At 48.7% G+C, this 16,228-nt stretch overlaps 2 non-coding genes across 2 annotated transcripts; both read left to right on the plus strand.

Annotated features, from left to right (window-relative positions):
* Positions 1-73, plus strand: TRNAV-CAC (transfer RNA valine (anticodon CAC)). The gene has a single exon. It is a non-coding gene; the product is annotated as a tRNA-Val (tRNA).
* A 2,550-nt stretch (positions 74-2,623) lies between these two features.
* Positions 2,624-2,697, plus strand: TRNAV-CAC (transfer RNA valine (anticodon CAC)). The gene has a single exon. It is a non-coding gene; the product is annotated as a tRNA-Val (tRNA).
* Positions 2,698-16,228: the final 13,531 nt, after the last annotated feature.

Below are 16,228 nucleotides of genomic sequence, written 5' to 3' on the forward strand. Positions count from 1 at the left end.
GTTTCTGTAGTGTAGTGGTTATCACGTTCACTTCACATGCCAAAGGTCCCCGGTTCGAAACCGGGCAGAAACACTTGTTATATTGTCTTGGCTGCAATGTTGAGAGTTGCCGTTTTGCATGAAATTGTCCAGGCCCTTAAGATGGGTTCATGCAGTCTCGTTCCAAGAAAGTGAATTCTCTTAAAAACAATAACATAATTGGCATGTGGATGTATCTGTTGATTCACAGACCTCACTTTCAAAAGAGCCCTGCATTCGGTTCAATGCTCAACCAGAACAAGCATTAACTTTGAGAATTGTTGGCACCAACAGGCCTCTTATTTTAGTGGAGTGTTTCTGGTTTTTAAGTGCTGAGGCCTGGGCTCAATTCCTAGATGATCCTTCTCAAGGTGATGATACAAATGCATTGTCACCTTTACGTTTAATGTCAGAATTGTTTATTTCCATTTGGTGGTGTATGAATGCTTTCGACAGTATGGGGATTTTTTCTAGCCTTGCATGAATAAAAGCATATCACTCCTCTTTATGTATTTTTCTAATACATTTATATTTGCATCTCCTCTCCTAGCATGCATTTTTAACTATCTTACAGGCTGTATATAATAAGTATCAATTCAGGGGCGCTTCTTCTACTCAAATCACAACTGTTCTATCACGACATTAATAAGCAATCTGCATCTGCTTCTGTTGTGTATTGGTTATCATATTTACCTGACGTGTGAAAGTCCCATGTTTTGACAGTGCACGTTAACAAAGAAACCAATGATTTTTTATTAAAAGTTGTCTTGTGTTTGGTTACCTTGCATCAGCCAAAACGTGCCAGAGATGACTTCATTTGCAGTCACTTGAAAAGTAGGGATTCTCAAATAAATGGCAAGAGGTTGAAACAAATCCAAAGAAATGCATGGCATATCTATGTGTAGGTGTATGCATGTATCCAAATATAAAGATAGATAGATAGATAGATAGATAGATAGATAGATAGATAGATAGATAGATAGATAGATAGATAGATGGATGGATGGATGGATGGATGGATGGATGGATGGATGGATGGATGGATGGATGGATGGATGGATGGATGGATGGACGGACGGACGATAGATAGATAGATAGATAGATAGATAGATAGAAAGATATATAGATATAGGGAGAGAGAGAGCGTTAATATAAACAGAGACTTTATTTTCAATCAAGCGGTCTTTTCTTTCCTTTAGGAGCAGAATTTTCTGATCATCAGCGCACCAGAATGTAGTGCGTGTTTGGCAAGCATCACATATTGTGATGTGTTAGCTAAGAGTTCCATGTCCTTCAGACTCATATACCTCTCTGTAGTTGTACCTTGGTGATTCAACAAAACATGGCATCATAATCAGCATTCTACTGCCACAGACTGGACAGAGAAACCATTTAGAATGTCCCTGAAAAAGAAAAAAAGCATACTTAGGCAGAGCTTTGTGGACAGGAAGGACATTAGAGCAAGTGCGGAATAAGCACTGCTTTTGTTAATTTACATAGGCAGAATAGAGACAGCTGGGAAAAGCCTGAAATTAAAGGCACAGAAAATGCCTGCTTCTAGAGAGAACATTAAGAAGGGTTGAAAGTTTTTCCTCTGACCCTGGCCACTCTTACAAGGAATCCTATGATCGTCAGCAGGACCCACCCTAAAAAGGAAGGGACAGCCATTTGGACCCTTTCCACCTTCTCTATATCTCGCCTGATCTCGCCTGATCGAGCGCTGATTGAGCGGATAAGCACATGTACTTCTCATTTTGGGAAGGTATTGTTTAGCTTGCTACCAGCAGCTCAGTAATGTTATGACGTTAGAGGCTATGCAAGGAATGCTTTAGTCCTGCATTAGGCAGTTTTTATTGGTTCTTGCATTCAAGATGTAGATAATTAGCCAGAATCTGTGGCCCAGCTATTCACCTTGGCATTGTGATTTGCACAAAGGGAATAAGTATTTGAGAGAAAAGGCAAAATGTGTTTCATATGTTGTTATGAACAACTTTTTATTCTTTCTCCTTAGGCTCTAGCCAATGCAGACATATATAAATAACTGCTGACTTCCTGTAAGACGTGTCCAATGCTGAGACAAAATAAAAGGGGACACTTACAAATGATAGTGCTATCGTTTGAGAAAGGGTAAGTTGACACTGAATTTCATGTGTATTCGCAGACCAAGCATGAAAAAGTCCCCAGCATGATCTTCATTGCGGGCTTAGAGCTGGTATTACCTTTTCAGAGGTGAGGGACTTTCGAAGGCTCATTGGTCTAGGGGTATGATTCTCGCTTTGGGTGCGAGAGGTCCCGGGTTCAAATCCCAGACGAGCCCTTTCATTGGTGCTCTTTTGAAGTATGCATTTCAAAGCCAATATCAATTTTCTCTTTGCAGTAGTGGATGAATATTTGCTAGAGTCTCATGCTTTTAACCTTGCCCTGCCTGAGCAAATAGGAAACATTTCTCTTTAAGCATTTTGCAAAAATCCTGAACTTGCAAGGCATATACAAGCGTTCAGATAGGGCTGTCGGGCAGGTTGCATGAAAGAAACCTAAAACCAGATGCCCTTGGAATAGCCTGTTTTGAGCAGTTTCATCACAGAAGAATCAACTGTAGGTATCTGTTTCTGTAGTGTAGTGGTTATCACGTTCGCCTCACACGCGAAAGGTCCCTGGTTCGTAAACCGGGCACAAACACTTGTTATATTGTCTTGGCTGCAATGTTGAGAGTTGCCGTTTTGCATGAAATTGTCCAGGCCCTGAAGATGGGTTCATGCAGTCTCTTTCCAAGAAAGTGAATTCTCTTAAAAACAATAACATAATTGGCATGTGGATCTATCTGTTGATTCACAGACCTCACTTTCAAAAGAGCCCTGCATTCGGTTCAATGCTCAACCAGAACAAGCATTAACTTTGAGAATTGTTGGCACCAACAGGCCTCTTATTTTAGTGGAGTGTTTCTGGTTTTTAAGTGCTGAGGCCTGGGCTCAATTCCTAGATGATCCTTCTCAAGGTGATGATACAAATGCATCCTCACCTTTACGTTTAATGTCAGAATTGTTTATTTCCATTTGGTGGTGTAGGAATGTTTTCGACAGTATGGGGATTTTTTCTAGCCTTGCATGAATAAAAGCATATCACTCCTCTTTATGTATTTTTCTAATACATTTATATTTGCATCTCCTCTCCTAGCATGCATTTTTGACTATCTTACAGGCTGTATATAATAAGTATCAATTCAGGGGCGCTTCTTCTACTCAAATCACAACTGTTCTATCACGACATTGATAAGCAATCTGCATCTGCTTCTGTTGTGTATTGGTTATCATATTTACCTGACGTGTGAAAGTCCCATATTTTGACAGTGCACGTTAACAAAGAAACCAATGATTTTTATTAAAAGTTGTCTTGTGTTTTGGTTACCTTGCATCAGCCAAAACGTGCCAGAGATGACTTCCTTTGCAGTCACTTGAAAAGTAGGGATTCTCAAATAAATGGCAAGAGGTTGAAACAAATCCAAAGAAATGCATGGCATATCTATGTGTAGGTGTATGCATGTATCCAAATATAAAGATAGATAGATAGATAGATAGATAGATAGATAGATAGATAGATAGATAGATAGATTAGATAGATAGATAGATAGATAGATAGATAGATAGATAGATAGATAGATAGATAGATAGATAGATAGATAGATAGATAGATAGATAGATAGATAGATAGATAGATAGATAGATAGATAGATAGATAGATAGATAGATAGATAGATAGATAGATAGATAGATAGATAGATAGATAGATAGATACATGGATGGATGGATGGATGGACGGACGGACGGACGGACGGACGGACGGACGGACAGACAGACAGACAGACAGACAGACAGACAGACAGACAGACAGACAGACAGACAGACAGACAGACAGACAGACAGACAGACAGACAGCTAGATAGATAGATAGATAGATAGATAGATAGATAGATAGATAGATAGATAGATAGATAGATAGATAGATAGATAGATAGATAGATAGATAGATAGATAGATAGATAGATAGATAGATAGAGGGAGAGAGAGAGCGTTAATATAAACAGAGACTTTATTTTCAATCAAGCGGTCTTTTCTTTCCTTTAGGAGCAGAATGTTCTGATCATCAGCGCACCAGAATGTAGTGCTTGTTTGGCAAGCATCACATATTGTGATGTGTTAGCTAAGAGTTCCATGTTCTTCAGACTCATATATCTCTCTGTAGTTGTACCTTGGTGATTCAACAAAACATGGCATCATAATCAGCATTCTACTGCCACAGACTGGACAGAGAAAGCATTTAGAATTTCCCTGAAAAAGAAAAAAAGCATACTTAGGCAGAGCTTTGTGGACAGGAAGGACATTAGAGCAAGTGAGGAATAAGCACTGCTTTTGTTAATTTAGATAGGCAGAACAGAGACTGCTGGGAAAAGCCTGAAATTAAAGGCACCGAAAATGCCTGCTTCTAGAGAGAACACTAAGAAGGGTTGAAAGTTTTTCCTCTGACCCTGGCCACTCTTACAAGGAATCCTATGATAGTCAGCAGGACCCACCCTAAAAAGAAAGGGACAGCCATTTGGACCCTTTCCACCATTTCTATATCTCGCCTGATCGAGCTAATTGAGCGCTGATTGAGCGGATAAGCACATGTACTTCTCATTTTGGGAAGGTATTGCTTAGCTTGCTACCAGCAGCTCAGTTATGTTATGATGTTAGAGGCTATGCAAGGAATGCTTTAGTCCTGCATTAGGCAGTTTTTATTGGTCCTTGCATTCAAGATGTAGATAATTAGCCAGAATCTGTGGCCCAGCTATTCACCTTGGCATTGTGATTTGCACAAAGGGAATAAGTATTTGAGAGAAAAGGCAAAATGTGTTTCTTATGTTGTTATGAACAACTTTTTATTCTTTCTCTTTAGGCTCTATCCAATGCAGAAATATATAAATAACTGCTGACTTCCTGTAAGACGTGTCCAATGCTGAGACAAAATAAAAGGGGACTGTTAGACCTGTCTGGCTTTTTGCGTAGTCCCTCCAATTTATTATTTATTTTGTCCCCTTTTTGCCCCTCATACTTTTATTAATTTTTGTGTCCACTAGCTTTTTCAAGGTGTTGGTAAAGGGGATAGGTGTTCTTTCACCCTCATAGTTTTTCACCTCAGGCCTAGAGGCCTTTCCTGACAGGAAAATAGTTGGAGTCACAAAATGGTGGCTACCAACTGTCCCAACTGACAAACCTAGAATCTGTCCCATAGGATAGAGTAGGGCATTCCAGAACCTTCTGGTCCCTTCTGGACCTCTGAGGGTCAGCCTATAAAAGGCGGAATGCTGGTCAGCCATTTTGTCTTACCAGAAAGAGAGTTAGCTGGAGGACAGGCTGTAGCAGAAGGTGGGGGTAGGATAGTCAGAGGGTTGTCTTATTGATTCACCACCCTTCCTCCCTTGGGTTATTTGTCCTGACCCTGCTGCTTTGGATGGCTGGAGACCCTGGGCGCCTGACCAACCCCTAGTCTAGAAATACAGGTGGGTGAAAAGGAGAAGGAGACTGCAGCGCTGCGGAGCGCAGTCCTCTGCCCAGTTGGAGAGACTTTGAAAGAGTGCCCCTTTATCACCAGCCTCTACCCAGCACCGGGGGTTAAAAAGTCCCTGAAAAGGGGTAGAGAATAGGAGCCTACATGTGAGGAGAACTAGTTTTATCCCCCATCTCCTTGAGTGGTAAAGCAGGCTAGTGCCTTGTGACCCTGTGGGTCCTTACCAGACACGCAGTCGGCAGATCGCCAATTCCCCTCTCGAGTCAGAGGAAGGAGAGGGGGCCGGATATCCAGTGAGCAGTGCCGGTTTCTAAGAGGCAGCGCTGATTTCGCCGTGTGCAGGACCCCGGACCGGCCGCGTTGTTGTGGTGGTGCCACCGATCTAGAGAGAGAGGGCTGGCTGAAGGAAGTCGGGCGCTATCGCGCATGCCCCTGGCGGATCCACTTCCCTTTTCCAGGAGGGGTCTTGGAGTAAGCAGGCCCGTGGGGAAGCCACTGTCAGCGGTAGCGTGGCCGAGGCAGACTCCGGTCTGGTGCCGCTAGTCACCCGCGCATGCGCGGAAACACCACTGCTGCCAGAGAGACGACGTGATCAAGCTGAGGAGAGATCGGTGAGAAAGTAGGCGGGAAGCGAGCACCGGCGCTTCGCCTCTCGTGAAACCCCCCTTTTCCTCTGCTAACGCTCTAACAAGGAGGAGCGGTGCCGAGCAGGGGAGGAGGGACGATGGACAGCAACGAGCGCCAGAGGAGGTTGGTTACCTCCCTCACTGTGGGACAGAGATTCTGGCCTCAGGGGCCCCACGCATTGAGACCAAGTAAGGAGGTTATGCGAAGGGGGGGAAGTTGGAGGCCAGTGAGTCAACTACAAGGGAATCAGACTGCCGTGGGGCAAAACAAGGGATGAGCTAAGACTGGGGAATGATACCAAGCCTCTTTTAGGGAACTTTGAAGAATCCACTTTCCCCACAGGAGGTTTTCCCTCAGTGAACAAACTATCTTAAACCAATCTCTTTCCCTTACTGTGGCCAGAACTGGTGAGGAGCCTTTACAGGGCCATTTAAGTGAAGTATAGAAGCTGCTTCTTTTGGGAGCTACTGTACTGTGATGTGATCTTTTAAAGCCAAATAGAGTGACTAATCTGACAATGTTGAGGAAGTTACAAATCCTATGACTGAATGTAAAAGCGTAGTGAATTGGAAAACTGATTAATGTAGAGATTTGGCAACTGATAAAGTGTCTCTATTTTCATGACAAACTGTAATGTGTTAAACTGAAATTTAAAAAGACAAAAGAGCAAAAACTATTTTTATAAACAAGCTCATATTTTTCCAACATTGGTGTAGTGTCATTTTTGGGTGTTAATGCGTTAATTTACTGCTGGGTGGTTTGCAACCTTCACACATGTGCCTCTAGTATTTGTGACTTACCCTAGGCCAGGCTACCCTAGGTGACCTGACATCCCAGGTTCCAACAAGTTGGTGTCTAGCGGTGGGATCCTGACTGTGGTTGCAGCTACTCAGTAGTAATTGAACGTAATACACTAGCCTACACCAGGAGTTTTCTCCTAGCGGCCCTCCTAATTTGTCCTTTTGTTTTTCCAAATTTGTTCCTGGTGGTGGGGTGGAGGTGGCTTTAGGTTGCCCTTGCAACTCTAATTTCCTTGTGTGTAAAACTTGGTATTGCCTATTGTAAAATGGAATTTGCGCTAGAAAACCTAGATACCTATTCTGTGGTTCAGCTGAAAGATTTCTGCCAGAAAATGGGGGTATTTTTTAAGCATGGTGCCAAGAAGGGGGAACTCCAGACCAGTCTAAGGGCTTGGGTGGAGGCACACAAAGAAGGGAAGGAGGAGGATGAAGGGGCAGACCGGGACACGGTTGTGGAGATAGAAGGATTATTCCACTCTGAGGGGGAAAACCTAATCCCAGGACCAGTGTCCTACTCCAGGAAGGGCAGTAGTTCTTCTGGGGGAAGCTTAACTGAAGCCGAGCTTACTGACAGGAGGGAAAAAAGGCAATTGAGATGGGAGTTGGCTAAGCTGGAGCAGGAGAGAGAAGAGAAGAGGATGGTTCATGAGTTCAGGTTGAAAGAGTTGGAACTCCAGGCCCTGCAACGGGGGCCTTCTCCTGTAATAAATGGTGGCAGCGAATCCAAAGAAACAGCCAGGGAGTCCAGACCCTATTTGCCAAAAGACCTTATTGCTAGCTTTAGTCAGGGAGATGACATAGCCAAGTGGTTGGCTGCCTATGAGGTCTCCTTAAGAGCCCATGGGGTGCAGGAGAAGCACTGGGGGGGTGGTTTGTATAGGTACATGCCTCCTACTGGTCGGGACACCTTGCTGGCCCTGGAACCAGAGGAGCAAACCAACTACCCCATCATGAAGTTAGCATTGGTAAAGAAGTTTGGGCTTACCCCAGAAAGGTATCGCCAGAAGTTCAGGGGGAGCCACAAGTTAAGCACTCAGAACTGGGTGGACTTCCTTGATTATGCACGAAAGGCATTAGAGGGCTGGGTCAAGGGCAGCGAGGTGAAGGACTATGAGGGGTTGTATGATCTATTTTTGAAAGAGCACCTCCTTGAGAAATGCTTTCCCGAGCTGCGCCAACACCTAGTGGACAGCAAGCTGACCAATCCCCGGAAGCTTGCAGAGGAGGCGGACATCTGGGCAAATACCCGGGTGTCCTCAAAGGGGACTGGAGGGGATTCCCAAAAGGCCGGGCAGGGCGCCCCTCAGAAGAAGGAGGGGGGAGATAAAAAGAGGGAGTTCTCTAAAGGTCCCCAAAACAGTTTCCAAGGGAAGGGAACAGGTTTCACCCCTAAGGCAAATCCGCCCAGGAACCCTAATCCTGGCCAAAGCCAGCAGCCAAGGGTTCTCCACTGTTTTGAGTGTGGTGGTGTTGGATATTATAAGGGAGATGTCAGATGCCCAAAGAGACCACCCCCTCCCACCGGAGGAAAACCACCGGGAGTCGCTAGTGTAGCGCTCGGGGAGGAGTTGCCCTTAGATAAGGGGGGTGAGTGGGCGGGTGTCACCTTAGTGTCCCTGGGAGAACGGGAGATGGTTCCAAAGATCCAGGTGCCCCAAATACTGTTAAGTATGGGCAATGGGTCACCATCAATGGCCAGAGAGGGGAGGCTCTGAGAGATACAGGAGCCAGTATGACTATGGTGAGAAGTCAACTGGTGTCTCCAGAGCAGGTGGTTCCCCATGTACTCCACCCCGCCGCGATGGCTGACGGCAGAATGGGCCACTATCCAGTGGCTGAGGTTCCCTTTGAGTGGGAAGGGGTTGCAGGTTCACTTCGAGTTGCCGTAAGCCCTGCCGTGCCAGTTGATTGTCTGCTGGGGAATGACATGGAGCACAACACTTGGAGAGAGGTGGAATACCGGACGCATTCTGCGATGCTGGGTACACCTGACTGGGCCTGTGTGAGCACACGGTCTGCGACTACCCGAAGAGGGAGTTCGCCTGGGTTGGAGCCTGGAACAATGGCCCAACCCGCTGCCAAAAAGGGACAGACCCGGAGACAGGAAGAGCCTGCTTCGGCTTCCACGCCCCATGTGACAGATCGGCCACCGGCGGTGGTGGACCAGGAGTCCGTGGAGGGGGGAGTAGACTCTCTGGAGGATTTACCCATCCCTGCTGAGTGGCATGTGGAGGGAGGACCTACCAGAGAGGAATTCTGTAGGGGGCAGAGGGAGTGCCCCACCCTTGAGGGACTGAGGCGTCAGGCTGAAGCCCAGGCAGCAGGTGATGCTACGGGACACCACCATATTTACTGGGAGGATGGACTCCTCTACAGTGAACCCAAGGTACCCTTACCTGGCTCATCAAGGGCCTTGGTAGTCCCGCAGCAATACCGAGCCTTTCTACTGGAATTGGCTCATGCTATACCCTTGGCAGGACACTTAGGTCAGGACAAGACCTTTGCTCGGCTTGTCCTCCACTTTTACTGGCCTCAAATGAAAGTGGCGTCCAACACTTACTGTCGGACATGTGTATCCTGCCAGGCCAGTGGGAAAACAGGGGTGAAGCTGAAAGCTCCCCTGGAACCACTTCTAGTCGTTAGCACCCCCTTTGAAAAGGTGGGCATCGACATTGTAGGGCCATTGGATCCACCAACAACAGCTGGTCACAGGTTTATCCTGGTTCTTGTGGATCATGCCACACGGTATCCAGAGGCCATTCCTCTGAGGACTGTCACTGCACCTGTGGTGGCTAGGGCCCTGATGGGGATCTTTACCCGAGTGGGATTCCCCAAGGAAGTTGTGTCCGACAGGGGGACCAACTTTATGTCAGCTTACATGCGGGCGATGTGGAAGGAGTGTGGAGTAACTTACCGGTTCACCACTCCTTATCACCCCCAGTCGAATGGACTAGTTGAGAGGTTCAATAAGACCCTGAAGGGCATGATAAGAAGTCTGCCTGAGAGCCTACGGAGGAAATGGGACGTCCTCCTGCCCTGTTTGCTATTCCTACCGAGAAGTGCCGCAGAAGGGAGTGGGCTTCAGCCCTTTTGAACTGTTGTACGGGCACCCTGTGCGTGGACCTCTCAGCCTGGTGAAGGATGGATGGGAAAAGTCTCCCAGAAAGCCTCCTCAGGATGTGGTGAGCTACATGCTGGCCTTCCGGAGCCAAATGGCCAAGTTGTGGAAGCAAGCTTCTGACAATTTGGAGGCCAGCCAGGCAGTAATGAAGGAATGGTACGATTACAATGCTCACCCGGTGGAATTGGAGCCTGGCCAGAAAGTGTGGGTGATGGAACCTGGAGAGCTAAGTGCCCTTCAGGATCGTTGGACAGGCCCATTTGAGGTGTTGGAAAAGAAGGGTAAGGCCACTTACTTGGTGGATCTTAAGACCCCTCGACAGCCCCTACGGATGCTGCATGCCAATCGCCTCAAACCCCACCAAGAGAGGCCAGAGGTCATCCTGATGATGGTGACTGATGGTGCCGAGGAAGCAGAAAGCGAGCCTCTCCCTGATCTCTTCTCATCTCAAGAGAAGGATGGGTCGGTGGAGGGAGTGATTCTCTCCCCATCCCTAACTCCTGAGCAGCGAGAGGATTGCCGCCAGGTATTGGAGCAGTACTCTTCGTTGTTCTCCCTTTTTTTTGTTTTTTTTTTAAAACCTTTATTGAGACAAAAACAGGAGATACAAGCGCAGGCCCACAACCATCATGGCCGGCCGCAAAGATAGACGAGAAATAATGGAAAACAGTATATCAATATACAATCAGGATATTGCAAAGGACGCCAGAAACGACTGTGGGGCGTGCAACTCAGGATAGGAGGTTTTACATTTTTAAAGCTAAAGGAAGCGAGGGGGCTGCAATAGGAAGGAGTACACACCTTACATTAAGGGACCCAAAAGAAACGCAGCAAGAGGGGCGTACCCCATATACAGGTAAAGGTGGGCCATACATGCAGCAACTATACAGGAACAATAGGCAGCAATACACACAATAACAGTGCAAAGCGTAAGCACAGGAAGCCCATCCCAGGAACAGGAATCAAAGATCCGTTGAAACACAAGAAGAAAAAGGTTGCGAGACCCCGAAACAGCCAACCCCACTAAGAGGAAAGAACCCTCCCAAAGACGGAAAAGAGCGATAGGGACCATAGAACCAAACAAACTAAAATAACAAACCCCCCCGCACCCACCACCCAGCACCCCTGTAATGGCTACGGCCAACCCACTAACAGCGTGCCTGTCGCCCCGGAACTGCCCCACAGTAGGGAAAGTATATAAAAAGAGCGGAGGAGGAGAGAAACAGACCCGCTCTCGGGATTCAATACTCGGGCCGCCCAACCCTGAACCCCACCATCAATACAAATTGAATGTATAACATCCCCGGCTATCCATCAACACCCCAGCGGCACGAGCAACAACAGTCTGAGCATAGGAGGAGACACCCCCACCCTACCCCCCGCCGCCCGGCATTACGACAAAGTCCAGATTCACAGTACCGTTCATCACCTCAAGTCCCAACAGTATACGGTATCACGGTGATTGAGAGGGAAAGTTCAGCCCTGGCCCCTGCGATCTAGAATTTCGACGTGGTCCAGCAGCACAGTAGCCATCTTGAGTGGGACAAACAAACCGTGTGATCCCAGTAAATCAGAGCGCCGTCCAAGAAAGTCTGTCCAATCCAATGTCCTGCGTGCAACAGCGATAGAAATGTAGACCTCACACTGGAACAGCCCACCCGGCCCGGGCGGTAGCAGCGTCCGCAGAAGAGCGTAGGAAGCGCCTCCAATCATCAATAATGGAGTATCCAAAGATGGCGTCCGTGGACGAGACCGACCCCACACACTGAGCAAGCACCCAGACAGCAGACCGTTGCATCCCCGTCGCTGACAGCATCGAGGGGGTATCGAGAGCGCAGACCACCGGCACCTCCGGGCACACCTGGCCAGGCAGTCCACATAAGTCGGGCACAGGATGAGGCTCAGCGCCACGTCGTCGCCAATGTGCGTGGGCAGGCAAGGGCACAACAGAGAGAACAGCATCCAGACTGCGCCCTAGGTCACAGGCCGCGGCACACAAAGTAGTACGACAATCATCCAGGGCACTCAGAATGTCCATAATCCGCACTGGCGCCTCAGGAGGGGAGGATGCAACAGAGCTACGCACACGGGGCTCGGAAACTTGGAGCAGCCCACAACACTGGCCGTTCATGGTACCATCACCAAGCTGTGGACCACGCCCGCACTCTGTGGAACACCATCGGTCCGGGCGCACGAGGGGAACACCGCCCATGTCACACCAAGCAGGCGCAAGCACGGCGACTGCAGCAGCCATGTCAGCAATTGTAGCCCGGGATCGTGAAAAACGAGCTCCGGTGGCACCGTCTTCAAAATGGCTCCCCCTGGATCACGGAGGGAGACCAGAGGCGTACAAAGGCATACAGGAGCCCGGGCGGTGAAACATTGTTGCAATCGCCGCCAATGTATCCCCTCCGTATAGAGGAGCAGAGCGGTGAGATGAGAAACACTGCATGCAGCCGCTGCACTCCGTCGGCCGGTCCGGTGCCGACCACAGCGACCGCTGTTGTTGTGTGCGATGGCGGCCGCACCCGGAGAACAAAGACCCGTCCACGCCGGGCAGCGTCCGGGAGAAGGCGAGGGCGTCCCGCCGTTGTTACCGCATGGAGCAGCGAAAGAGACACACCAGCGGAGTCGGGGTCCCCTCCCGCGCCCGAAAATAGCACTCAAGATCAGGATCAATGCCAGGACAAGTCGCGGGGCGGGAGGGAAGCGAGAAGATCGGCGGAGCCGAAGGATTAGGCGGCCATCATGGCTGCAGGCTAGGCTCCTCCCCCCTTCGTTGTTCTCCCTTGTCCCGGGAAGAACCCACCTGTGTACCCATGATGTGGACACCGGAGACAGCCCACCAGTGAAGTCAAAGACCTACCGGCTGTCAGACAAGGTGAAGGCTAGCATCCATGGAGAGGTAGCCAAGATGCTAGAGCTAGGAGTGATAGAACCTTCCAACAGCCCTTGGTCCAGTCCGGTGGTGCTAGTGCCAAAAGCCGCCCCACCAGGCACCACACCAGAACTGAGGTTCTGTGTGGATTACCGAGGACTGAACTCAGTTACAAAGACTGATGCTCATCCGATCCCTAGGGCGGATGAGTTAATTGACCGGCTAGGAGCTGCCCAATACCTAAGTACCTTTGACCTCACTTCAGGGTACTGGCAGATCTCCTTGACAGATGGAGCAAAGGAAAGGTCAGCCTTTTCCACGCCTGAGGGACACTTCCAATTTTGTGTGATGCCCTTTGGGCTCAAAAATGCCCCTGCCACATTTCAGCGGCTGGTGAATCAGGTCCTCTCTGGAATGGAGAGTTTCTCTGCTGCCTACCTGGATGACATTGCTGTCTTCAGTAGCAGTTGGGAGGACCATTTGCAACATTTGCAAGCAGTTCTCTCTCCAGGCCCTGAAACAAGCTGGATTGACCTTCAAAGCCAGCAAATGCCAGATTGGGCAAGGGTCGGTTGTGTACCTTGGACACTTGGTGGGTAGGGGGTCAGTGCAGCCCCTGCAGGCAAAGATTGAGGCAATCATGGCCTGGGAACCCCCCAAGACACAGACTGAGGTCCGAGCTTTCCTGGGCCTCACAGGCTACTACCGTCGCTTTGTGAAGGGATATGGCACTATTGTAGCGCCCCTCACAGAGCTCACCTCAAAGAAACAACCTCGACGGGTAGTTTGGACGAAAGCTTGTCAGCAAGCATTTGAGAAACTGAAGCAGGCAATGTGTGCAGCACCGGTCCTGAGGGCCCCAGACTTCACCAAGGAGTTCATCGTCCAGACAGATGCATCAGAACATGGCATTGGGGCAGTGTTATCGCAACTAAATGAAGAGGGCCTGGATCAACCTGTGGTCTTCTTATCCAGGAGACTGCTTTCCCGGGAACAGAAGTGGAGTGCAATTGAGAGGGAAGCTTTTGCGGTGGTGTGGGCTCTGAAGAAGCTGCGGCCATACCTGTTTGGCTCGCACTTCCTGGTTCAGACTGACCATCGCCCCCTTCGTAGGCTAATGCAGATGAAGGGGGAGAATCCCAAGCTGTTGAGGTGGTCCATCTCCCTACAGGGAATGGACTTCCGGGTGGAACATCGGCCTGGAGTGGACCACGCCAATGCAGACGGTCTCTCCAGGTATTTCCGCCTTAGTGATGAGGACTCCCAAGGGGTTGGGTAGTTCTCCCCACTTTCAGCTGGGGGGGACGCGTGTTAGACCTGTCTGGCTTTTTGCGTAGTCCCTCCAATTTATTATTTATTTTGTCCCCTTTTTGCCCCTCATACTTTTATTAATTTTTGTGTCCACTAGCTTTTTCAAGGTGTTGGTAAAGGGGATAGGTGTTCTTTCACCCTCATAGTTTTTCACCTCATGCCTAGAGGCCTTTCCTGACAGGAAAATAGTTGGAGTCACAAAATGGTGGCTACCAACTGTCCCAACTGACAAACCTAGAATCTGTCCCATAGGATAGAGTAGGGCATTCCAGAACCTTCTGGTCCCTTCTGGACATCTGAGGGTCAGCCTATAAAAGGCGGAATGCTGGTCAGCCATTTTGTCTTACCAGAAAGAGAGTCAGCTGGAGGACAGGCTGTAGCAGAAGGTGGGGGTAGGATAGTCAGAGGGTTGTCTTATTGATTCACCACCCTTCCTCCCTTGGGTTATTTGTCCTGACCCTGCTGCTTTGGATGGCTGGAGACCCTGGGCGCCTGACCAACCCCTAGTCTAGAAATACAGGGGGGTGAAAAGGAGATGGAGACTGCAGCGCTGCGGAGCGCAGTCCTCTGCCCAGTTGGAGAGACTTTGAAAGAGTGCCCCTTTATCACCAGCCTCTACCCAGCACCGGGGGTTAAAAAGTCCCTGAAAAGGGGTAGAGAATAGGAGCCTACATGTGAGGAGAACTAGTTTTATCCAGAACTAGTTTTATCCCCCATCTCCTTGAGTGGTAAAGCAGGCTAGTGCCTTGTGACCCTGTGGGTCCTTACCAGACACGCAGTCGGCAGATCGCCAATTCCCCTCTCGAGTCAGAGGAAGGAGAGGGGGCTGGATATCCAGTGAGCAGTGCCGGTTTCTAAGAGGCTGGCTGAAGGAAGTCGGGCGCTATCGCGCATGCCCCTGGCGGATCCACTTCCCTTTTCCAGGAGGGGTCTTGGAGTAAGCAGGCCCGTGGGGAAGCCACTGTCAGCGGTAGCGTGGCCGAGGCAGACTCCGGTCTGGTGCCGCTAGTCACCCGCGCATGCGCGGAAACACCACTGCTGCCAGAGAGACGACGTGATCAAGCTGAGATCGGTGAGAAAGTAGGCGGGAAGCGAGCACCGGCGCTTCCCCTCTCGTGAAACCCCCCTTTTCCTCTGCTAACGCTCTAACAAGGAGGAGCGGTGCCGAGCAGGGGAGGAGGGACGAGGGACAGCAACGAGCACCAGAGGAGGTTGGTTACCTCCCTCACTGTGGGACAGAGATTCTGGCCTCAGGGGCCCCACGCATTGAGACCAAGTAAGGAGGTTATGCGAAGGGGGGGAAGTTGGAGGCCAGTGAGTCAACTACAAGGGAATCAGACTGCCGTGGGGCAAAACAAGGGATGAGCTAAGACTGGGGAATGATACCAAGCCTCTTTTAGGGAACTTTGAAGAATCCACTTTCCCCACAGGAGGTTTTCCCTCAGTGAACAAACTATCTTAAACCAATCTCTTTCCCTTACTGTGGCCAGAACTGGTGAGGAGCCTATACAGGGCCATTTAAGTGAAGTATAGAAGCTGCTTCTTTTGGGAGCTACTGTACTGTGATGTGATCTTTTAAAGCCAAATAGAGTGACTAATCTGACAATTTTGAGGAAGTTACAAATCCTATGACTGAATGTAAAAGCGTAGTGAATTGGAAAACTGATTAATGTAGAGATTTGGCAACTGTTAAAGTGTCTCTATTTTCATGACAAAATGTAATGTGTTAAACTGAAATTTAAAAAGACAAAAGAGCAAAAACTATTTTTATAAACAAGCTCATATTTTTCCAACATTGGTGTAGTGTCATTTTTGGGTGTTAATGCGTTAATTTACTGCTGGGTGGTTTGCAACCTTCACACATGTGCCTCTAGTATTTGTGACTTACCCTAGGCCAGGCTACCCTAGGTGACCTGACATCCCAGGTTC

Source organism: Lissotriton helveticus, chromosome 8 (assembly GCF_964261635.1).
Source record: "Lissotriton helveticus chromosome 8, aLisHel1.1, whole genome shotgun sequence".
Taxonomy (NCBI): domain Eukaryota; kingdom Metazoa; phylum Chordata; class Amphibia; order Caudata; family Salamandridae; genus Lissotriton; species Lissotriton helveticus.